The sequence below is a fragment of the Nothobranchius furzeri genome, chromosome 9, assembly GCF_043380555.1.
Source record: "Nothobranchius furzeri strain GRZ-AD chromosome 9, NfurGRZ-RIMD1, whole genome shotgun sequence".
Taxonomy (NCBI): Eukaryota; Metazoa; Chordata; class Actinopteri; order Cyprinodontiformes; family Nothobranchiidae; genus Nothobranchius; species Nothobranchius furzeri.
Window position 1 is genome coordinate 58,998,828 of NC_091749.1, and position 25,458 is coordinate 59,024,285.

The 25,458-nt window shown below is 43.5% G+C and overlaps 1 protein-coding gene across 2 annotated transcripts in view; it reads right to left on the bottom strand.

Moving 5' to 3' along the window:
• zfhx3b (zinc finger homeobox 3b) overlaps positions 1-25,458 on the bottom strand; it is a 250,778-nt gene that overhangs the window by 208,323 nt on the left and 16,997 nt on the right. For both annotated transcript variants that reach the window (XM_070554993.1, XM_070554992.1), the window contains exon 2: positions 19,212-19,246. The gene's annotated coding sequence lies outside the window, so the exon portion shown is untranslated. The remainder of the gene's footprint in view (positions 1-19,211; positions 19,247-25,458) is intronic.

A 25,458-nucleotide genomic window follows, 5' to 3' on the forward strand; every position in this document is an offset into this window, starting at 1 on the left:
AAAATCTGCAATTCAAGCAGGAAATCAATAAAAATATGTATCTAACTGTAATATTGTGTTTTATTCATATATAGCTAAATGCATGCATTGAAAGATGGAGATGAAAATGTAAATGTAACTGTCTAAGTGTATAATGTTGCATCAAAGTTATTTGAACTTAAACAAAAGATTAATTATTATTTACAAACACAAACAATGATGAAATAACTGTTATATTTCTATCATTTAAAAAAATGTTCTGCAAGTTTCATTTGGAACTGAAAAACAAGTGAAAGCGTGAAATATTTCAGGGAGAATTCCAGCTATGCTAATTACCTTAAAGGCCAAGTTCACTTGTTTTTTCAATTCATTTGCGAGGGTCTCTAGTTAAAGTGAATCCCTTGTGAGTCAAACTCTGTTGGAAAAAAGCTCTGGTGTGGCTGTTTCAGGAAGTAGAAGTGAGTGAGTGCAGAGGTGAGCTTTAGATGGCAGGAATTACGAGTCTTATACCCTGATATTCAAGCATTTCATCTCTAAATGGCTAACAGCAATGCGACTCCACCACTGACTCCATTGGCTTTGCAACATTGATGTTTTATCTCCACAAATAACACAAGCCTGGAGGAGCTGTGCTGTGTTGTGGAGTTGCTAATGCTAACAGTTAGCTTCTACTAGCTGAGACATATTTCCTGGACGCTAAACCAACAACAGCTTTCTCCGTCGTCAGTCAAGATGGGTGAGTTCATGAAAGCTAAATTTCAACGTGACGTAGATCTGTCAGGCATTTCTGATCCCTGAGTTTCCTCATCTATGCTTTTATTGGCGGCTAATGCAGGAAGTAGGGGTAGAAGACTATTTGCATGTTTAGCCTGCATGTTAAACTCAGAGTGAACAATCATATTTCAAAATGACCAATTAAAACAACGGTTTCTCAGTGTACGTACTCATAAAACATTTACAATGCTCTTATTGATTTAGCAGGAGAGTGCAGACCTTCTATTGTGTGGCCGGCCACCTGTGCAGATCAGAAAACACATTTGACCTCATGAAGACAAAAATTTGATTAAACAGTTACCAACGTTTGCTGTGTGTGTTATTTCTTTATTTCCTGCAGGTGGTAAGAGAATTTTTAATTCACTAAATAACACACCAAAGCAGAGACACACGGCACTCTCACATGTGGGCTAATCAGATAAAAAAGTCCATCTCTAAACCTAAAGCAGCTGGAAACGTGAACAGTGCGGGAAAACTTGCTTTGTGTTCTTCCAGAACTGACTACACCCACCCCCGTGCATTATAGTGTAAGTCATGTTACAGAACCTATTCAGAACATATGCAGCTTCTTCAGTGTTGGGGAGAATACTTTGTAAATGTATTTAGTTACAGAATACAGAATACTTGCTTTAAAATGTATTCTGTAAAGTATTCAGTTACTTTGTTTAATCTTGGTACTGTATTCAGACTACTTAGAATACTTTCCCATAAAAACAGCATTTAGGTCTATTAAATGTCACAATATGTGTTGATAGCTACTCCCGCAGGAAAGCAGGGCATATTAATGCTAAATGTCATGTACCGACTGGGAAAAAATAATAAAACTATTCAATTATTTTTGTTTATTTATCAAAAAGTCAATAGAAAATATATTTCTGTTTCTGTGAGAAAGTGCTTGAATATTGCACAGCATTACTAAGTCTGCAAGAAAATGTAATCTAGACAAGACGCTTCTGAATAATTGGGACTGGCCAATCACAGCGCATTTATTTAGAAAAAATGATGTATTATTTTTATTTTTTATGTGCTTTTTTCACTTCCGGCTCTTGGAGAGTACTGACGCTTTTTTCCCCTCTCCCTCCCTTCTTATCTCAAGGCTCTTTGTCCTGTCTTGTCCATGGCGCTTTCTGTATTTTTTCTGGAAACTGGAAATTATTAAAAATGGATCTGGTCAGTTTGTCTCTCAACGCGATTGACAACATTTTTCTACGATGAGAACGGGAGAAGGGGCTCCCGGATGCCCCTCTGGGACAGAGACAGCTGGGTATATCATGGACTCCTGGAGATAGTGGAACTTGATATGCCTCTCTCAACTGTCTGTAGAGGATTGTGATGATGTTTGGATATTCGTGTTTTGGTGTCAGGATTCCTGCTGTTTGGCCTGAGCGGTTACCTGGCTTACCAGAAAATTAACGAGCTTTCGAGGAATATTGGCTCAATCCCGGAGCTCAGGGATGGGATGCATCATGCTGTGAACGCACAAACTCATATAATTGTCGAGATGAGTTGAAAGCTTGAACCTTTGGCTGAGATTCAGGCTCTGTCACAAAAGGTGGATACCATCAAGGAACGAGTGGACAGATCAGCATGGATTGGGATTGATTAATTACACCAATATTGGATATAGAGGGGTTGCAGACCAACAGAACTCTAAGGCAGAGAGGAAAGTATCTCTGTCTATCCCCAAAACAATTTTTATCTGAATCTGGTGCCCTTGGAGCCTGTGAGGCTGAAGTGATAACCCCCCCTCAGAAGAAGTGTGGAATGTTGCCATCGCTATAGTAACTCTTCTCCCTATCCCAGCCTGGGCGGGACTGTGACCGGTGAAGGTCGTGCAACCGTATCTAGGAGTCACTGTGCTCTCCAACCCATTAATCTCCCTCCCCTGTCCAAACGGAGGTGATGAGCTCTGCCCCATGCGACTGCATGCACTGAATTGAGGAGAGTCCCAACCCTACCTCCCCACCTAGTGAACACTTATGTTGTGTAATGTCTGAAGTCTGTGAGCATATCTGTCTGAGGTGTTTTTTGCATAGCAAAGCTGTCCTCTCTGTGGAGGGTAACTCTGAAGTGCCTTTTTTCCCCTCCCCCTGACTCTATCCTCATATAAACCCTCTTGATCTATTATGGTAGCGCGAGTCGGGTTGCGAATGACCACAGTCACCAACTCTTGTCATGTGTCTATGTATGTATGTCTGATCTCAGAATTGTGTGTACTGAAACTCTAATTTCCCTCTGGGATTACTAAAGTGTTTTTGAACTTGAATAGAATTGAATTTTGTAGTTTTTCAAAGATGGAATGGCGGACTGCCTCATTGACAGACATCCAAAGCAGTCAAATTACAGTGCTCTATATGTTTGATGGGCCAATCATAGCACTCTGTCAGCCAAATGGGTGGGATGTACCTGCAAGTTAGCAAACCAAAATGGCCGCTGCTCCGTAGTGGTGCAGTCACAGTGTTGTTTTGGTTTGGTGGGCCAATCACAGCACTCTGTTGGTGAATGGGATGTTACTGTTATAAAGATAGCAATGGATTGTTTGAAACGGCTTTGGCATCAACTTTGGACTATTTTTGACTTAGGGTTTTCTTTAAGTCAAGGGGAGATGGATGGAGGTACTTAAAAAATTTTTTAAAGGACATACGTGCATCTCTTTTGAAGGAGTAGGGCGGACCGCATCGTTGACTTGACATCCATACCGGTGAGTACGTCTGGTTGTGTGGTATCCAATAGCATGCGGAGAAAGACCGTAGAGCCCACCACGCACTTAGAGCAGAGACTACAAAGAGAGCTGAGAGCCGCCAACTGACTGTAGACACTGCCCGACCATTTCTTTATTTATTTATTGAATTTTTTAATTCATTTCTTGGGTGAAAAGTGAAAAACACACAAGTATTTCAATGATATTACGAAAGTAACTATATTCTGAATATCACGTTTAAAAATAGTAACTGTACCGGAATACCATCCATCCATCCATCCATCCATTTTCATCCGCTTATCCTGAGTCGGGTCGCGAGGGCAGTAGCCTAAGGCGAGAGGCCCAGACTTCCCTCTCCCCAGCCACTTGGCCCAGCTCCTCCAGGGGAATCCCAAGGCGTTCCCTGGCCAGGTGAGAGACAGTCCCTCCACTGTGTCCTGGGTCTACCTTTAGGTCTCCTCCTGGTTGGACGTGCCCGGAAAACCTTACCAGGGAGGCGTCCAGGAGGCATCCTGACTAGATGCCCGAGCCACCTCAACTGGCTCCTCTCGATGTGGAGGAGCAGCGGGTCTACTCCCAGCCCCTCCCGAATGGCTGAGCTTCTCACCCTATCTCTAAGGGAGAGCCCAGCCACTCTTTGGAGAAAACTCATTTCGGCCACGTGTATCCGTGATCTCGTTCTTTCGGTCACTACCCAAAGCTCATGACCAAAGGTGAGGGTAGGAACGTAGATCAACCGGTAAATCGAGAGCTTCGCCTTCTTACTCAGCTCTCTCTTCACCACGACAGACTGGTACAATGCCTGCATCACTGCAGATGCAGCACCAATCCACCTATCGATCTCACGCTTCAGTTTTTCCTCACTTGACCCCGAGATACTTAAACTCCTCCACTTGGGGCAGGACCTCATCCCTGACCCAGAGAAGGCATTCTACCCTTTTCCGAATCAAGACCGTGGTCTCAGATTTAGAGGAGCTGATTCTCATCCCAGCTGCTTTGTACTCAGCTGTGAACTGCTCCAGCGAAAGCTGAAGATCTTGTTCTGATGAAGCCAACAGGACCTCATCATCTGCAAAAAGCAGAGACCTGATCCTCAGGCCACCAAAACGGATGCCCTCCACACCTTGACTGCGCCTAGAAATCCTGTCCATAAAGGTTATGAACAGAATCGGTGACAAAGGGCAGCCTTGGTGGAGTCCAACTCTCACTGGGAATGAGCCTGACTTACTGCCGGCAATGTGGACAAAGCACTGACACCGGTCATACAGGGACCTAACAGCCTGTATCAGAGTGCCTGGTACCCTATACTCCCGGAGTACCCCCCCCCCCCACACACACACACACACACACACACAGGGCCCTCCGAGGGACGCGGTCAAATGCCTTCTCCAAATCCACAAAACACATGTAGACTGGTTGGGCAAATTCCCACGCACCCTCCAGGATCCTCCTAAAGGTATAGAGCTGGTCCAATGCTCCACGGCCAGGACAAAAACCACATTGCACCTCCTGAATCTGAGGTTCAACAATCCGATGGACCCTCCTCTCCAGAACCCCTGAATAGACCTTACCAGTAAGGCTCAAGAGTGTGATCCCCATGTAGTTGGAACACACCCTGCAGTTCCCCTTTTTAAATAAGGGGACCACCACCCCGGTGTGCCAGTCCAGTGGGACTGCCCCAATGTTCACGTGATATTGCAGAGCCACGTCAGCCAACACAGCCCCACAACATCCAGAGCTTTAAGGAACTCCGGGCAGATCTCATCCATCCCTGGAGCCTTGCCACAGAGGAGCTTTTTAACCACCTCAGTGACCTCAGCACCATAGATTTGAGAGGCCAACCCAAAATCCCCAGACTCTGCTTCCTCACTGGAAGACGTGTCGGTGGGATTGAGGAGGTCTTCGAAGTATTCTGCCCACCGATCCACAACGTCCTGAGTAGAGGTCAGCAGCACACCGTCCCCACTATAGATAGTGTTGGTAGCACACTGCTTTCCCCCCCTGAGGCGCTGGATGGTGGACCAGAATCTCCTCGAAGCCGTATGGAAGTCTTGCTCCATGGTCTCACCGAACTGTCACCGAACTCCTCCCGGAATACAGTTACTCATAATTAGTATTCTAAATGCGTAACGGCAGTACTAGCATTCCGGTACTCCACAACACTGAGCTTCTTTTCAATCAGTCATTTGTTGTAAGGGAGACTGAATTAACTACTTAAAACCTGGATTCAGAAAAATAAAGATGATACCGCTGCGGTGTTAAAGCTGCTGTCGCAAATTCAAAAAACAAATAAGCTTCAAACATTTTTTTCATGCCTTTTAACAATGTTGTAACATAGTACAGCTATAAATATATTGTAGAAATAAAAAGAAAAACTCATAAATTATCAAACGGTTCTCTCGAATTTGCCTAAAAACTCCCGCCAATAACACGGTTCAGACGGTTCGAAAGCAATTATTGGGCCATCTAGTTGTCGGTCTTGCCAAAACGCCACGTGTCTGCACCTTCCTGGGTCCTTCACTCATTGTGCATTTGCACATTGTGCAACAATAATATCAGAGAAAAAGAAACAGTCGGCTGCCACCACTTCAACTTCGGGACAAACTACCAGTGTCCAAGTCACGGACAATAAAATATGTTTTTACCTAGAAAATGGTGACTGGTGTTTAGCACTCCCTCTTTTCCTCTGGCATCTTTGGTTTCCGGTTCCAACAGAAGCGTCTCACTGAAGTTACCCAGGGGGAGGGATGACTGTTCCGTGACCGTGTTTGCGTTCAAAACGTAGCAGCTTTCAAATGACTACAACTGTCTAGTTCAAAAGAGCACTTGGAATCATGAGTTGTATGCACATTTTAAACTCCTCTCACACATGTCACAATTAAGCGCTAACACACACACACACACACACACACACACACACACACACACACACACACACACACACACACACACACACACACACACACACACACACAAATACACACACAAACAAAGAGGTGTCCTTAAGCACAAAGGCACCATAATTGCTATTGATTTGTCATCAAGATGTTTGACTCACAAACTGAATTTTTCTAACTTTCTCATCAAGTTTAGTGAAAAATGTCGAGCCACAAATCTATTTCATCTATTTCCCTCATGCACAACTGGCACATCAACGTTTAAGCATCAGAAATATGAAAACTGATGAAAATGTACTTTTTTCTGGTTATTGCCACACTCAAATGTTTGAAATTATCTATTTTTTTTACTGTGAAAGACAACCAGAGTAAATACAAATAGTCATTTTTAAAAGAATATGTCATTAATTAAGGAAAAAACCTTTCCAAACCTACCTGGCCCTACGTGTGAAAAATAATTACCCCCTAAACGTAATAACTGCGAGGGTCACAACAGCAATCAAGTGTGTGTGATAACTGGTAATGAGTCTCTCATGTGGCTGTGGAGGAACTTTTGTCCCACTTTTCTTACAGAATTGTAATTCAGCCACATTGGAGAATTTTCCAGCAGTTAAAGGTCAAAGATCAGACACTATTCTTCAATATTTGCTGGTAGTGAGCAGAATTTATGGCTCTATCAATTACTGCAAGCCGTCCAGATCCTGAAGCAGCAAAACAACCGCAGACCATCACAGCACCACCATGGTTGACTTTTCTTGCATGTTGTTTCTTTTTTTTTCTGCCAGAAATGCAGTGTTACATTTGCAAGAGAAGTAAATAAACCCTCACTCAAAAGTCCACTGCATATTTTTCCAGAAGTCATCAAGAATTTTTGTGTAAATGTGAGTCAGGCTATTGTTATTTTGTTTTGTTTTCTCTTTTTGACCTTGGAACTTGTAGGCTACATTTGCCCCTCCTCTTTCTTAATGCTGAATGAATTCTGATTTTAACCATAACCATGAAATTCCTCAGTTCTTGAATTTCTATAGAGCAGGGCATGATGTGTTCCTTTTTCAGATTGTTTAGTCTACATCATGTTGTCAGACATGTTCTATCAAAGTCTAAGGGTGTTTCTCAATGCCAAGGAACCTTGCCTTGATGTTTTGGTCTCGCCCCGGTTTCCTAGGAGATACGTCATCAGGAACCGCCAAGGCGTGTTCCAATGTTCACATTCTCTGTTTGCAGGGGCGTGTCCAGGGAGTGGCCTGGGGTAGCACATGCCGCCCTTGGAATCTGATTGGCCACCCCAGGTGTCACCACATTAATTCCCTTTAAATAGGCTTTTCATTGTCCACAAAAGGCTTGGGGTAAAACAAAAAAGCATAACCATGCTGCCACATATGCACAAAGTGGTGCCTCACCTGGGCCACCCCATTTTAAAAGATCTGGACACGCCACTGTCCGTTTGTAAGCCGTTTAGCTAGCTGACCAAGGATACACGGGAGATGCCTTGTAGCCTGAACTTGGTTAAAAATTTCCCAGAATACAGTGCAGTATTTTCAAAAGGATGGCGGATAAGAAGCCAGCAGCTACCGGGGGCAAATTTCCAGTTTAAATGTAAGTCAACTAATTGTAGCTAACGGACTCGTATCTGAAATGTTTTTATTTATTTATCCAAAGCAGTTAGCTATGGTCGGTTAGTTGCTTAGTAGTTGCAGCTTCGGTGCTTAGCAGGTAGTAACTCGCTTACATATTTTATTTAACCAATACGCACACAATTTTAAAAAGTCAAAGGCTCGTTATGCATTTATATTGAAACTTGCGTGTACAAAATATAAAGTTACCTCATGTGTCACGTGACATGACTGCCACGAAAGCCGCGGTCACGTGATGCAAGTCTGTTCCATTTAACCGTTATTTTTGACCAAGGAAGGATAGTGTCCTCGTTGTCTTGCGAGGCCAGGCGCATTGACATTGAGAAACACCCCATAATTTCATAGGTCTGGCAGTAATCAGGTCTGAGCTGGGCTAATGATAGTAAAACCCAGATGATTCAGGATTTAATAGTTCCTTTGCTGACCTGAAACTTTAAAGTGTAACAAAGAAAAAATAAAATAAAATCTTTAAGGTGGTTATTCATTTTGTACACACCTTTGAATAAAAATGAACAAATTCTATGTATATTTTACCCAGCAGCCCCTCTCAACACAACATGTCAAAGGATTTTTAAGCTCCTGCAGTTTGCTGCAATTTTTACACCTTTTCTCTGCCCCAGGAGACTATATTTAAATATTGTGAATAAATAATAAAGTAAAACCTATCATTTATTTTGAGCAATCTATTCATTGCCACTGGAATGCACGGAGCAGTAACAATTCTTTATACTTCACTTATCTGAGAAAAAGAGAGAAAATAAGTAACACAAATATCTAGCATTTTTATGCATCACACTGAAACGTAGATTAGCTACTTTGTCGTTGTTACGTACACATGGGAGAAGGTAAATTGCAATAGCTATCTGGATTAATAGTATTACAAATAAAATGTAATTTATAATATAAAATAAAATTCAGAATCAACTGATTATCAGCAATAGAGAAAAACACAAAAATACATTCCATTTTTGGTTCTTTTTTAAACACAGATAAGGTTTTTCTTTACAAAAAATACATTTTCACAAATAAACTAAAGATATTTAGAAAATCAGAACTGCAGCACACATTCCCCATCGATTCGTAACATAATAAGTAACGAACTTAAACATGGCAAAAAAAGAAAAGTCAAATAAAACCAGAGTGTCCTGAAGTGTCTGATAGCAGATTTTTAGGACCAGACCTTTTTAGAGTCAGCCAGGTCTTTTGGGATTTTGCTAGCTTTCCACCGATGCCATAAGAACCCATCAGATTGGTATCTGCTGAGTTTTGAAGACCGTGAACAGCTTAGATTCCTAGTTGTGTTCTTTAAGCCATTCCTAAGCGGTTTTTGCAGGGTCCACCAGTGTCCTGCTGGGTGGGGGGTGCTATTGTCGGGGAGTGTGAATCGTCTGCAGAGAAACACTGTACACGTGTCTTCACTGTTAAAGTGAAAGTGTGTGAGGTTTGTGAAGTTGTCCAATTCCTGTAAGCGGCCATATTTTCATACACGATGACTCTGAGTTTCTTCAAACAAAAACTTTTTCTGTAACTAGTATTTTTAGAGACAACAGTATCTGGTGCGATAGAAGCTGAGAGTCACACAACACTTGTACTAGTGCTAACACGCCGTGTGAGACACTCAGTACATTTAAAGTTAAAGCCCCAGTAGTCATCATTACACATGGTGAAAAGACATTTCTGCATTTGACCCTTCCCCGTGAGGAGCGGTGAGCTGCAGCAGTGGCTGTGCTCGGGAACAATTTGGTGGTTTAACCCCCCAATCCTACCCCTTAAAGCTGAGTGTCAAGCAGGGAGGCACTGGGTTCTATTAAGTCTTTGGTATGACCCAGCCAGGATTTGAACCCCGGTTTACCGGGGCGGACACTACCACTAGGCCACTGAGAAGGCTTTTTTTTTAATTGATCTATTTTTTGTTTTAACCAATGTCACTATAACTTCATCACATAAGATCATTTCAATTCAAAATTCCTGCATGGAAGTTGTTGGGTGATACACTGTAAAATCTGTTTAGTTAGCCTTAACTGAAAAAATCATGCAAATCTATTGTACTTAAAATACCAAGTACACAGGAGAAGGTCATTATGTGCTGGAGCTACTAATACTTACAAAGTAAATTTGCCTTAAATGCAAGTCGCTATAACTAAGACAAAGCAGTATTAGTACAAGGAAATCTGGTTGCTTACACTGTACTGGTTTATCTTAGAGATTTTAACTTTATGTGCATCAGTAGCTCCAACACATAATTACCCGCTACTGTGTACTTATTATTTTTAAGGGCTTTTAAATTCTGTAGAAAAAACACTCAGTTAAAAAAGTAAACTAAGTCTCAGAGTATTGTTCAAGCACAAGTAAAAAAACTAAATAAGAAAACACACATTTGTCTGCATTGAATGGAAAGTGGATTGTTGCAGGTTTTTTTCTGAATTTGCCCGAAGGTGAATAGACAGTAACAGCAGACAAACACACAGCACATGCAGGCTATTTATAGCAGCCTCACACTGACTTGACTGCAGAGAGGGTTTCGGCATGCCTGTTGTTCGGCCGGCACAGCCACCATCACAACCAATTCTGTCACCAAATGTACAGTCCGACTGCCCTCCGAATCCCTCCCAATTATAAAAGGTCCTTGAGTTGCTGTTTTGCCCCCTCTCTAACTCCTGCCTGATTACTGAGTGTGGGGCGAGCCGCGTAGGCAATCAGGCACAAAGCGCAGAGCACCAAGAGGACAGAGACAGAGAGAGAGAGAGGGGAAAAAAATCAAATCCAAAACATGGCAAAAAATAAAACCAAAGGGAGACTATACTGGACTGCAATTACTGGCCATCCAGCCAGGCCTCTGCTCCAGCACTCAAGAGCTGCCGTGATTTCCGACAGAAAAGGTTATTAGTTTTTATTGGAGGAAATAGATGCTGGGTGGCTTTAAATGGCACCGTAATGTAGGGGGGAGGGGTCTGAAGGGGAGGCCTTCTGACCCAGGTCTCCCAAGAGTCCCATTGTACTGCCAGAGAGGGACGCACAGAAGCCTTTGCACGGCCTCTAACCTCCCAAGTCATCAGACCATTCAGTGCATGAACTTGCTCCTGGTTTGAACCTCAACAGCTGCTTATTTTTCTCCTCAGACTCAAGAGATAATTTTTCATGTTCCTTCATCTTCCTATTAATTTTCTCCATTTTAGGATTTTATCAACATGGACGCAATGATCTGTTCCGAAAATGTAGGATCATTTTTGTGCATCCATGCACGCTTTCAGCAGCAGTGTCACGAGAAGATGCATTATCAGTTAAGACGGCGGCTGTGTGTTTACTCAGCCCCATGTAATGACTGCCAGCAGATTTCTTGTCACAAGCACGTGAGCCTAGGACTCCAGCAGCAGTAGAAGAAGGAGGGAAGGATGCAGCCATGTTTGCCTTTGTGCAGAGCTGCCAGTGTGTGTACTCTACTGTGTGTGACATTATTTCACAATGTGTAAGCTATGATCTGCGCACGTCAGATGAAGTCCTCTCCACAAGCACCGATGTTTGCACGGTGATGGGCACTAATCACACACTTTTATTTAGAGAACATATACTGAAGAATTTTAGCATCATTTTGTACACGCAATGCAACATTTCACACACATTGATGCAGTCACTTTAATTGTGAGTATCAACATGTGTCATGTACGTCACACTAGATGACATGTTAACGTTTTTTTTTTTTTCGTGACGGCCCACATGCATGTTTGTCTTCATTGCGCTTGCTGTCCATGCTCCTGTCCTCATCTGTATTCAGCGCAGGTAGGTTCCTACGCAGAGCTGCAGCTCAGTAACTAATGGAGGGGCTTATGGGGCCCTGATGATGACCACGGGGCCATTTGTACACACACACACACACACACACACACACACACACACACACACACACACACACACACACACACACACACACACACACACACACACACACACACACACACACAAGTGCACACAAACAAACACAAAAGCTGTGGCTATTTCCAGCCAAAGCCGCACCCGTCGTGCAGCTAGTAGCCAGGCAAGTTAATTACATTGCCCGTTTAGTACCGGTGATTTTTTTTCCTTCATCTTTTGAGGAAGGGGATGCAATTTGATCAGTTTTATCATCTTTCTGAGCAGCTGGGTGACAATTAGACTCCATTTTTATGTTGATTTCTCTGCTGAAGCTGCTACTTTTTTATATTTTAACAGGCTCTGCTGCTAACTTGCAGAGCCAACCATCTACGTTGACTGCCAGGATGCACAAGGAATTAGAAAATAAATGTCACTCAAGGGTCAGTGCATCAGAGCGGCCCGTGTGAACTTGCACCGTGTGTTTTAATGTCAGTCATGCTAAGTAAAGGGTTTTAAGTTGGTAATTAAATTTTTTTCTCCACACAACTTTTAGAAAATATTCTAATGCATAAAAGAAGAAATGGTTTAAAAATGAAACAGACCACATTCGCATTTGTTCCAAGTGTTTTTTGTTTTTGTTTTACTTTTCTTTATACTTTGAAGACAAGAGTCAGCCCACAGCACGGTGGTAAAAGTCTGATATTTGGACTCGCTTTATTTTTCCTTTTGTGTTGAGTTTTTGTTCCCAAAAAATGATCCAACGCATCATTGGTAGAACAACAACCCGCTGCTTTGAAACAACACATCTGGGAGAAAAATTCAACAAAAAATAATAATAATAATACATTGCTGGGAAAAGCCAGACATGCAAATAATGCATCTGTACACAAACTGCACCAGAAAGCTTTTTTTGGCATCTAATGGAAGTCGTCTTTTCTTTTAAATCTAATGCTCTGTATGAAAACAGAAATAAAGAATTAAATCTCCCACTCCAGAAACATTCCTAGAATTTGTCTAAATATCCTTCGTTGTTCCTGTTTCTGTCGGCTCTGTTTCTCTCCTCTTATCCCGTGATATGCTCTCCGCTGTTGTTAACTTTTTATATGTACTCCCGTTTTCCTTTTTTTTCTCTTTCCCTTACACTTTCTCCTCCTCTGTGGGGTTCGGGCCAAAGAGCTGACAGCCAGTGACCTAGGAGTCTCCAGGGTTCCCAGGGAGAAAGGTAATGGGCCCAACGCCGGAACGCACTCTCACTTTCTGCACACACAGGGCCGCCGGCAGCTTTGATCCAGTAGCCCCCACTTTGGTCTCCTGACGCCTGGTAAGGAAATTCATAGGAACAACTGGAAGAGGCCTGTGTTTATTCAGCTCCTTTAATGAGGAGGGAGACGGATTATCGGGGGCCTAAATCTCCCCCCAAGAAAACACAAGGAAAGAAAACTGCTGCTCCTTCCAGATGTTGCTCTACCAACAGTCACTCTCAAAGAATCCAGCAGAGCAGGGGGAAGCGATGGTTTCATTATGCAAGACAGGGGAACTAGTGGTCAGCGGGAGAATTTCCTCATGCTTGCCTCTGTTCTTCTGTCTGTCCAGATGTGGGAGCTGGTAAATTGTTTCTGGGTAAACCCCGAGGAGAGCTGCAGCTTAGGCACAGCAGGGAGAGCAAAAGGCTCTGAGAGGGAGTTTGTACAGTTTTTTACTTTTATTTTTTTTTTATTGGATGGTAATGAAAGCTTTAAAGAGACAATGTGCAGTTTTTGCCATTATTCTCTAAAATATCCATCAAAACATTGTTGAAAATGAATAAAATGATCTCTAATTGTTGAAAAATATTGTCGTAACTTATAACCATAAAAATCAGTTCCTTCTGTTAGGCTCAGGGTCCTGCGCCTGTTTATGATGTCACTCTAGGTGACTGGCTGGACATACAACTTGCAGAAGTTACGTTATCATGTTCAAAAACGTTTAGACATAAAGAAACACGAATTTAATTACAAAACTGCTAAATTCTTTTTGAAACATATAGGTGAAAGAATACGTTCAAAAAAGAGATGCAATATATTTTGGCTGAGCGGTATTGCTGTAGTATGATGACATCATCGGCAGACGCAAGACCCCGAGCAAATCCAGAAAGTACAGCGCCACAAAACTACGATGGGCATTACATTCTCTCAGTGGAAAAAAGGTGACTGTGTGTATTTTTCTGGCGATAGCGGGCAGTGCAAACCTAAACCATTGCAGACAAGTATTAGTTTTGTGTTCTATCTTCTTCCGGCTCTTGGAGAGTACAGACGCTTTTTTTCTCCACTCCCTCCCTCCTTATCCCAAGGCTCTTTGTGTGAACGGCGCTTTCTGCATTTTTCTGGAAACTGGAAATTATTAAAAATGGATCTGGTCAGTTTGTCTCTCAACGCGATTGACAAAATTTTTTCAACGATGAGAATGGGAGAAGGGGCTCCCGGACGCCCTCTGGGACAGAGCCAGCTGGGTATATCGTGGACTCCTGGAAACAGTGGAACCTGATATGCCTCTCTCAACTGTCTGTAGAAAATTCTGAAGATGTCTGGATATTTGTGGTGTTGGTGTCAGGTTTCCTGCTGTTTGGCCTGAGCGGTTACCTGGCATACCAGAAAATTAACGAGCTTTCGAGGAATATTGGCTCAATCCCGGAGCTCAGGGATGGAATGCATCATGCTGTGAACGCAAAAACTCATTTAATTGTTGAGATGAGTCGTAAGCTTGGACCTTTGGCTGAGATTCAGGCTCTGGCACAAAAGGTGGATTCCATCAAGGAGAGATCTGATGGATCAGCACGGATTGGGATTGATTAATTACGCCATTATTGGATCTAGAGGGGCTGAAGACCAACAGAACTCTAAGGCAGAGAGGAAATTATCTCTGTCTGTCCCCAAAACAATTCTTATCTGAAGCTGGTGCCCTTGGAGCCTGTGAGGCTGCAGTGAAAACTCCCCTCAGAATAAACGTGGAGTGCTGCCGTCACTATGGAAACTCTTTCTCCCTATCCCAGCCTGGGCGGGACTGCGACTGGTGAAGGCCGTGGAACCGTATCTAGCAGTCAATGTGCCCTCTAACTTATTTCTCCCTCCCCTGTCCAAACGGAGGTAATGAGCGCTGCTCCATGCGGTTGCATGTACTAAATTGAGGAGAGTCCCAACCCTACCTCCCCACCTAGTGGACACTTCTGTTGTGTAATGTCTGAAGTCTGTGTGCATATCTGTCTGAGGTGATTTTTTCCATAGCAACGCTGCCCTCCCTGTGGAGGGTAACTCTGAAGTGCCTTTTTTCCCTCCCCCTGACTCTATCGTCATATAAACCCTCTAGATCTATTACGGTAGCGCGACTCGGGTTGCGAATGACCACAGTCACCAGTTCTTGTCAAGTGTCTATGTATGTTTGTCTGATCTCAGAATTGTGTGTACTGAAACTCTAATTTCCCTCTGGGATTACTAAAGTATTTTGAATTGAATTGAATTTGAATTGAAGGAAGCCCTTATCAACGGATCGCCACTAGGGTCAAAAATCCCTGGAAGTGCAATTTTCAAACGAGTACTCAGATCGCCTTGCCTCTGTAAGTGTGCCCCAGGGCAGTTGTGGCTACACTGTAGCTCATCACCATCATTGTGTGAATGGATGAATGATACACTGTAATGTAAAGTTCTTTGTAGACCTGACTCTGAAATGTGCTATACAAGTGCGAGTCATTTTATCATTTATCATTCCACCTCCAGCAAAACGACAAATACCTCACACTTCCTATCATCACTGGCAACGAGTGAAGAGGTAAATGTGTAAAACAACGTTTATGAACAGCGAACGCTGGCCACTTTAAGGCACAACTTTATTTATGTTGCCTAAGAGGGATAAATGCAAGTCATTTGCTGAGCTTGTCACATGACACATTGTGCTCTTTTGGCATTCTGAGTTTTTGTGTAATATTGATTAATATCACCAAGTAAAGACTGTCCCATTGGCTCATTGTGACTGTTGGCCACTTCTGTTGCATACAAAATTATGAGATAATATGTAAATTTTCTTTTTGAATCAAACTGAAATTGTACGGAAAGCAATTTTGCATATAGTTTTCTGTAAGGTTGGGTCTTGTAGAATAAAGAATGTGGTGGCAAAGAAAGAACAGATGAGAAAATGTTCTTGTTGCATTTTTGTCTCACAGAGTCCAACATTTTTCTGCATGTGGTTGCGATTTGGTTGCCAACCCCTTCTAAAGTTGTCTCCGATTATAAGCATTTTCTGAGACACAGAAACAAATCTTTTAAAACATGTTCAAAGTCCCAGCGGCACAACAATGAGCTCCTGTGATTCGTGAAAGAAAGTCAAGGACTCTTGCAAACATTTTGAGACAATTCGTAAACTCTCACAGATATCATTTGCAATTTGTCTCCAACAGTTATAATTCAGTAGGATAGTGTCATGGGTGAGTCCCATTTCTTTCTCACATTTAACACATATCCTTATTTCACACACTCGTGCTGACGGGCTGGAGTGTCCTGGTTCTCTCAGAGGGGACATTTACCACAAAAAGTTAATCTTCTAAAGAAAAGGACGTGAAAAATATAGTTTCTCTGCTTAGTTTACTGAATAATCATCACATTTTCTAATTTGATATATTCTCGTGACAAATTTGGGATTTCTGTAGATTTTCCTTCAGAATAAAATATGGTAAGCTGATGTTTGCTGCAAGCATATTTACACATTTTACCCAGAACTCCAACAAAAAACGTGTACATGTAAAAGAAACCAAGAGGTGTGACCAAGTCACTGCTTTGCAAGTCACAAGTAAGTCACAAGTCCTTAACTTTGAATTTTCAAGTCATAATCAAGTCATCTGTCTAACTTCGATTTAAAAATTCCAGAAATAAAGCCTCTTAAAGCTTCATTTACTGACTGATTTATTGAACTGAAGCTGATTATAAACAAAGTGCTGCTGCATTTAGCAGTACAAAATCAAACCCAGAATGAGGAATGATTTATGATTTTTTGTCCATGTCGGGCCACTTGAGTGCTAAAATATGAAATATGCTCAAGTCATCATCAAGTTAACAGATGCAAGTCGATTCAAGTCGCAGGTCATTGGCTTTCAAGTCTGAGTCCATTCATAAGTCTTTATAGATTTATCAAGTCAAGTCAGAAGTCATTCAAATAATGACTTGAGCCTAACTCGAGTCCAAGTCATGCGACTCGAGTCCACACCTCTGCCAATTACATCTGTGTTGCATTTTGCAGACATTTGAACTTTGCCATTTGAAGTTGAGGACAGGTGGGACACTTGTACGTTACAACTTGGAAATGGAATCAGCCCAGGAAGACTCAGACTGTGCTCCAGACTCTTGACCCTTTTTGCCAGAGGACTGATGAGATCAATACGTGTCTCTATTGTCAAATCATTTAGGAGAGGATTATGGGTCAGCCACTGGTTAAACAACCTTACACAGAGGTCAAAGGTCATTATGTGTGGCACATTTGCGTGCGATTTTCAGACGTGAGGTCATTATATTGATGTCACAGGTGGCTAAAACAAGCATTGTTGTGCAGCCCTTCAGATTTTATACTCAGAAACAGCCATGAAAACTATTTGTGTAGAACAGTTAGCCTTTTCTTCTTTTTCAGGCCTGATATAAGTTATTTTATTTCATTTCCATGTTAGACTTTAGAGATTTTTTTGGTTTTTGAAAAATTTGCCTTTGATACTTTTTTGAGTTCTTCCCAGGTACCTTTAAAAAATTACATTTTTAGTTTAATTCCGTCGTTCCCGCTTAAAAAATTTGTGATGAATGATATCTTGTTGATTTTGATACCAGAAAGCAACCTTACAACTGAAGGAGGCTTTATTTATGTCCTGCTAATAATAAAACACACAGAAACAAACTCTGCATTAAAAACAAACTTCCAAATTTTCATGAAGAAATCTTAAACAAATAACTTTCACCACAATGACAGAAAACTCAAAGAGTGAAATAAACTCTGACATTTATTCTGCGGTTACAAACCCCAAAGTCTTAAAGAAAAAAGAACTAGTGATTTTTTTCATGCACTCATATTAAAAGGTTTCCTTTTTCTAATACTTAATCTAACCATGGCCTATAGGTAATATGAAGAAAAGAGTTGAATAAGGGCCTCAAATAATAAGTAAAATAAGAAGACACAGGTGTTGTATACCTTTGCGCAAAAGTTACAGCAAAAAATAGAATTCAGTGTTTTATGAATATGTATTTAGATTAAACTTGAACAATTTGTGTGACATGAGTCATGCATTATTTACACTTATGTATGGGTTAAGAAAGTGAGCTAAATGTTTGTACTTTGTATTGACTAAAAACACATCTGTAAATTCACTGTCTTCATTTCTACTTTAATTTCTTTCTTCAGTCAAGTCATCAAAGTTTAATTTGCAGATTCTAATCTCAGTTAGTGGCTTTCTGAGGCAAGTTGACAAACAATGTTTAGTTTTTTACATAAAGCCCTGTTAATAGCCTCAGTTTGGATAAATAGAGGTTTACCTATAAGGGCAAACTCTGATTGCCAAAAGTGAAACCAACACAAAAATAACTAAAATTGCAGTTACCCCCCTTATCCACTAGAGGCTGGCTCCACAAAGGAGCAAGTTCCCATTAAAGTGACAGTGTGTATTTTTCCTGGCAATAGGGGGCAGTAGATACCTAAATCGTTGCAAGCAAGCAGTATTTTTGTGTTGGAGTAAGACCTTACTAAGGGATGCCCATTAGGGTCAAAAAGCCCTGGGGAGTTCACACTTTTGCTAAATAACAAGCACATCAGTCTCCCTTTCATCACTGGCAACAAGTGAAGAGGTAAATGTGTAAAACAACATTTACGAATGATGAAGGTTTTGTAACGGTTTGTTACAAATCAGTAAACGCATTTTGTCCTCGTGGGCTTCCATAGAAGGAAACATGGCATCTAATATGGCGTCGCCCAGAGACTTAGACCAGCTCCCATGTATTTTAGACCTGATTTTTCAGGTTACATGTTAGGAAGCCGCCAATATTTCTAAACAACTGGGCATCATTTAATTCTTTTTCAACAACATTTTGGTAATAACATAATGGTAAAAACTACACATTGTCTCTTTAAGTCCCGTATTAAAAATACCAACTTCAGAAATAAATATGTTTGAAATGTAATAAAAGCTTTAATTTATTGACAAGTAGCAGATGAGCCGTCAGTTATCTAAAACAGGCAGGATTTTTAAATGTTTCATTTATTTCTATGAAAACTTACCTCAAAAGATCTGAACCATGCCTTTACTTACATACAAATGTTGCTTATCCACAGTATGTCTGTTATTATTAATAATAACCACGAATTAACAGATACACCTACCCTCTGTGAAGCAGGAAACAGATGTCTTCATGGTCCTGTAAAATAAAAAGACAAGTGCTTTACTGTCCAGTGTTAAATAGTACAAATATGTTTAAAAAAAATCTTAGATAACACTAAAACAAACCGAGTCTCACTCTTCCTACTAGTTTATAAGAATCCATAACCTTCTCCAGCATGCCTCTGCCCTGAGCCTCTGAGCCTGTAACAGCATCTTATAAAACAAATGGATAAAACCAGTTTGTTTGTTTGTTTGTTTGTTTGTTTGTTTTTTGTATCGCAGGCAGTCGTTACAATACAGTTATTTTGGACTTCATTTTGCCTTCTGTGCTTTTTTTTATGAAGTTATTACAACATGAGCGTGAGAAAAGGGACACTTGACAACAGCAGTATAAAAGCCACCTGAAGGAAAAATAACTAAATGTAAATAAAATGAAATGAAAAAATAACGAGTCATCTTTCATTCAGGGATTGCATTCTGATTGTTCTGATCACTTGTGTAGCGGTTCTTAAAAGAAAAGCTATTTTCCGTCATCGACAAGTTCTTTACTCTCTCTGAACTTATCTAACTCATTGTTCTCCAGAAACATCAGCTCTGCTTCCAGAGCACAAAAAACCATCTGAGTCATCTGACTGGACCACTGGAACGTGCACCGCTCTATCAGAAACTACAAAACATTACAGATGGCCTCACACACACACACACACACACACACACACACACACACACACACACACACACACACACACACACACACACACACACACACACACACACACACACACACACACACACACACACACACTATTAAGGGAAGTGCAGCCAATCTCTACGTTTTATCAAACCATGTGACTCATATTTTCTCACAAACAAGCAAGTTGGCTGCCACTGGTGAACTGCTCTACTAATTTTTCTTCAGTTTATACTTTTAGAACGTTGGCCGACAGCAACGCAGACTCATTTCATCAATAACCTCTTTTTGTGAATAATCCAGTTTATGGCAAACTGATGCTTTTCAGATTGGTGAAAGGTTTAATGGCTAAATCTTAAAATTTAAAAACGAGTTTCCGTAATTCCTGCACTTTGGATGCTGTCCTGATGCGTCTTTACTTCTTTGTTTTATCTAATAAGCCGATGCCAATCAGCCCCTGACCTCCTGCCCTCAGACAAGGTAAGAGCATCCATTCCCCTGGCTCCGGGTCAGTAAGTAAGCTTGTATTTTTGGATGGCTGTGGCCGATTGTGTATGTACTTTAATAAGCAAGCTGCAGGTCGGGCAGATTTATAGGCCCGTGGTGGGGCGGAGGGACGAGACTCCCTTGGCCTCCTGTTTCCCTCTGTGTCATTACGCCAGAGTGAGATATAGTGGGATATTGATCCCGGTGCCACTTCATTTCGCTATAACTATTACACAATATTCTCCCGGGCTACGCGTGTCTCCTGATTTATGCTGCCTTGCTATTTACATTAACAGTAAGTGTTTTTCTATACCAGCTGAGGAGGGTTGTGCAACCACAAAAATGGGCATGTGAACATTCACATTCTATGCCTGACCTGTCCTCTCTCCCTCTCTCTCTTTCCTCGATGCCTTTTCACAGTAAAGCATTAACAGAGCGCTGCCTCCTAGATGAGTAATGGACGATACAGGAATAAATATTTGAAGAATAAAGCCAGCCCTCATTACAGCAGTGCAATTGACCTTGAGGCAATGTTATTTTCTGCATTATGTCTCATTTAAAATACCTGCTTCGTCTCATCCACCCTTTAGAATGCTACCATGCTCGGGAATACGTTTTAAATTATTCTCCTGAATTTGTTTCCACTCACTGACCAGCAGTCTTCAGTCAGCAAAAATAAATAAATAAATAAATGAAAGCGTTTAATATAAAAATGATTGCTGCATCTGGGGTAGAAGGACAAGTTATAATTTGTGATCAACTGTGGTTATTTTATTTATTTATTTATGAACCTACATAAGTTCCAGTAAAGATGTTCACATTAGTTTAATTGGATGCTTCAAATGTGCAGATTCCATCAAATAAAGCAAACTGTTGTCATGATTAGAACAATTAGGATAAGAAGCCTGTGCATGCCCACCCTCTTCATTTAGACCGCTCTGTTGCCAGCTGCACAGCTGGGTCGTTGCCAAAGTAGTTCCCCTCGCAGTGCCACCAGGCTGGTGCTGGGTTTGTTTACACACAGAGCAAAGGCCGAGGAGAAGGCATGAATGGGAGGAGGAGGGGTGCTGACATTCCCATGGGGGGCACCGTGCCATAGCTACATCGTGCCACTAAAAAACAATAAACAAAAACAAAAGGACTAATGACCCTTAATTGATTTGAAGCTGTTAGAAATCAGTGTCACATGAGCTGTAGTATGCAAATCAGCCACCTCCCTCCGGTCTCCTCCTCCCTCCTCCTGTCAGCCGTCTCCCGTGGCAGAATCAAGTATTTGTCTTATAAGGGGGCAGGGCAGGCTAAGCAGGCTCACTGCCAAGTGAGGGGGAGCTGGCAAGTGTGGTTATGTGGAGACACTTGTTGCAACAATGCTGGCCTGTTACACCGGCACATGGCAGAAACGAGGAGGTTGAGAGGCGTGTGCGGGGGAACAGATGGGCACCCTATAGGCCCATATCAAACAGGAAGGGACACGTGCGCCGCACTCAGCTGTGAAAGCTGGCAGACACAGTGTGCATGTCCCATTCATTAGCAGCTCCATTCATATGCAACATTGTGTGATTGTACACAAATTCCCCCATCAACAAGGAAAGGGGGGTGGGGTGGGGGGTGGGTGTGGGTGTGTGGGGGCTTGTTTTCACTTTTTTAAAAACACATTTGCATTTATTCGAGCATGAGCTTTTGCTTGGAGGAAACTTCAGAGGTGCAATAGTTTTAATTAAATAGAAGGAGACATATTAAGACTTTTTTTCAAGTTGCAATAGTTGTGTGATCGATACAAAATACAAAACATGAAGTTTTTTTTTTATAAACTCCCTCTGCGAAGGCCTCTTATGGTGAATTATATAAATTGAAACCGTGTTGCCTCGCCCGGACATGGGTCACCGGGGCCCCCCTCTGGAGCCAGGCCTGGAGGTGGGGCACGGTGGCGAGCGCCTGGAGGCCGGGCTTTCACCCATGGAGCCCGGCCGGGCATTGCCCGAAGAGGAAACGTGGGCCCCCCTTCCCATGGGCTCACCAGTCAAGGGAGGGGCCAAAGGGGTCGGGTGCAGTGTGTGACGGGTGGTAGTCGAGGGCGGGGACCTTGGCGGTCTGATCCTCGGCTACAGAAGCTGGCTCTTGGCACATGGAATGTCACCTCTCTGGTGGAGAAGGAGCCTGAGTTGGTGTGTGAGGTTGAGAGGTCCCGACTAGATATAGTCGGACTCACCTTAACGCATGGCTCTGGCTCTGGAACCAGTTTCCTTGAGAGGGGTTGGACTTTCTACCATTCTTGAGTTGCTCCCACTGAGAGGCGCTGAGCAGGGGTGGGCATACTAGTTGCCTCCCATCTTGGTGCCTGTACGTTGGGGTTTACACCAGTGAATGAGAGGGTAGCCTCCCTCCACCTACGTGTGGGGGGACGGGTTCTAACTGTGGTCTGTGCTTATGCACCAAACTACAGTTCAGACTACCCACCCTTTTTGGAGACGTTGGAGGGGGTGCTGGAGAGTGCTCCTTCCGGTGACTCCCTCGTTCTGCTGGGGGGCAACGACAGTGGGACCTGGAGAGGTGTGGTTGGGAGGAACGGCCCCCCGATCTGAATTCGAGTGGTGTTTGTAATTGGACTTCTGTGCCAGTCATGGATTGTCCGTAATGAACACCATGTTCAGACATAAAGGTGTCCATATGTGCTCTTGGCACCAGGATACCTTTGGCCGCAGCTCAAAGATTGACTTTGTTGTAGTTTCATCTGACCTGCGGCCGCATGTCTTGGACACTCAGGTGAAGAGAGGGGCGGAGCTGTCATCTGACCACTACCTGGTAGTGAGTTGGCTCAGATGGTGGGGGAGGATGCCGGTCAGACCAGGCAGGCCCAAACGTATCGCGAGGGTCTGATGGGAATATCTGGCAGAGCCTCCTGTCAGAAGGAGCTTCAATTCCCCCCTCCGACAGAACTTCCAAAATGTTCCGGGGGAGGCGTGGGACATTGAGTCTGAATTGACCCTGTTCCGTGCCTCCATTGTTGAGGCGGCCGACCGGAGCTGTGGTCACAGGATCATCGGTGCCTGTCGTGGTGGCAACCCCCGAACCCTCTGGTGGACACCAGCGGTTAGGGATGCTGTCAAGCCGAAGAAAGAGTCCTATTAGGTCTTTTTGGCCTGTGGAACTCCAGAGGCAGCTGACGGGTAGCGGCAGTCCAAGCGGAACGCGGCTCAGGTGGTCGCCGAGGCAAGAACCCGGGCATGGGAGGAGTTCAGTGAGACCATGGAGCAAGACTTCCGTACGGCTTTGAGGAGAGTCTGGTCCACCATCCGGCACCTCAGGGGGGGAAGCAGTGCGCTACCAACACTATCTATAGTGGGGACGGTGTGCTGCTGACTCTACTCAGGACGTTGTGGATCCGTGGGCAGAATACTTAGAAGACCTCCTCAATCCCACCAACACGTTTTCCAGTGAGGAAGCAGAGTCTGGGGACTTTGGGTTGGCCTCTCAAATCTCTGGCGCTGAGGTCACTGAGGTGGTTAAAAAGCTCCTCTGTGGCAAGGCTCCAGGGATGGATGAGATCTGCCCGGAGTTCCTTAAAGCTCTGGATGTTGTGGGGCTGTGTTGGCTGACGTGGCTCTGCAATATCACGTGAACATTGGGGCAGTCCCACTGGACTGGCACACCGGGGTGGTGGTCCCCTTATTTAAAAAGGGGAACTGCAGGGTGTGTTCCAACTACATGGGGATCACACTCTTGAGCCTTACTGGTAAGGTCTATTCAGGGGTTCTGGAGAGGAGGGTCCATCGGATTGTTGAACCTCAGATTCAGGAGGTGCAATGTGGTTTTTGTCCTGGCCGTGGAGCATTGGACCAGCTCTATACCTTTAGGAGGATCCTGGAGGGTGCGTGGGAATTTGCCCAACCAGTCTACATGTGTTTTGTGGATTTGGAGAAGGCGTTTGACCGCGCCCCTCATGGGGCCCTGTGGGGGGTACTCCGGGAGTATGGGTTACCAGGCCCTCTGATACGGGCTGGCAGGTCCCTGTATGACTGGTGTCAGCTCGGTCCGCATTGCCGGCAGTAAGTAGGGCTCGTTCCCAGTGAGAGTTGGACTCCACCAAGGCTGCCCTTTGTCACCGATTCTGTTCATAACCTTTATGGACAGGATTTCTAGGTGCAGCCAAGGTGTCGAGGACATCCGTTTTGGTGGCCTGAGGATCAGGTCTCTGCTTTTTGCAGATGATGAGGTCCTGTTGGCTTCATCAGAACGTGATCTTCAGCTTTTGCTAGAGCGGTTCGCAGCAGAGTGTGAAGCAGCTGGGATGAGAATCAGCTCCTCCAAATCTGAGACCATGGTCTTGATTTGGAAAAGGGTAGAATGCCTTCTCCATGTCAGGGATGAGGTCCTGCCACAAGTGGAGGAGTTTAAGTATCTCGGGGTCTTGTTCACGAGTGAGGGAAAACTGAAGCATGAGATCGATAGGCGGATTAGTGCTGCATCTGCAGTGATGCAGGTGTTGTACCGGTCTGTCGGGGTGAAGAGAGAGCTGAGTCAGAAGGGAAAGCTCTCGATTTAACGGCCAATCTACGTTCCTACCCTCACCTATGGTCATGAGCTTTGGGTAGCAACCGAAAGAACGAGATCGCGGATACAAGAGGCGGAAATGAGTTTTCTCCGAAGAGGGGCTGGACTCTCCCTTAGAGATAGGGTGAGAAGCTCGATCATTCGGGAGGGGCTGGGAGTAGACCCGCTGCTCCTCCACATCGAGAGGAGCCAGTTGAGGTGGCTCGGGCATCTGGTCAGGATGCCTCCTGGACGCCTCCCTGGTGAAGTTTTCCGGGCACGTCCAACCGGGAGGAGACCTAAAGGTAGACCCAGGACACGGTTGAGGGACTGTGTCTCTCACCTGGCCAGGGAACACCTTGGGATTCCCCCGGAGGAGCTGGCCCAAGTGGCTGGGGGGAGGGAAGTCTGGGTCTCTAGCCTTTGGCTACTGCCCCCGCGACCCGACTCTGGATAAGCAAATGAAAATGGATGGATGGATGGATGGAAACTCCCTCTCACATGAAGCATTTTCAGCAGTACTTATTTAAATACCTTCCAGA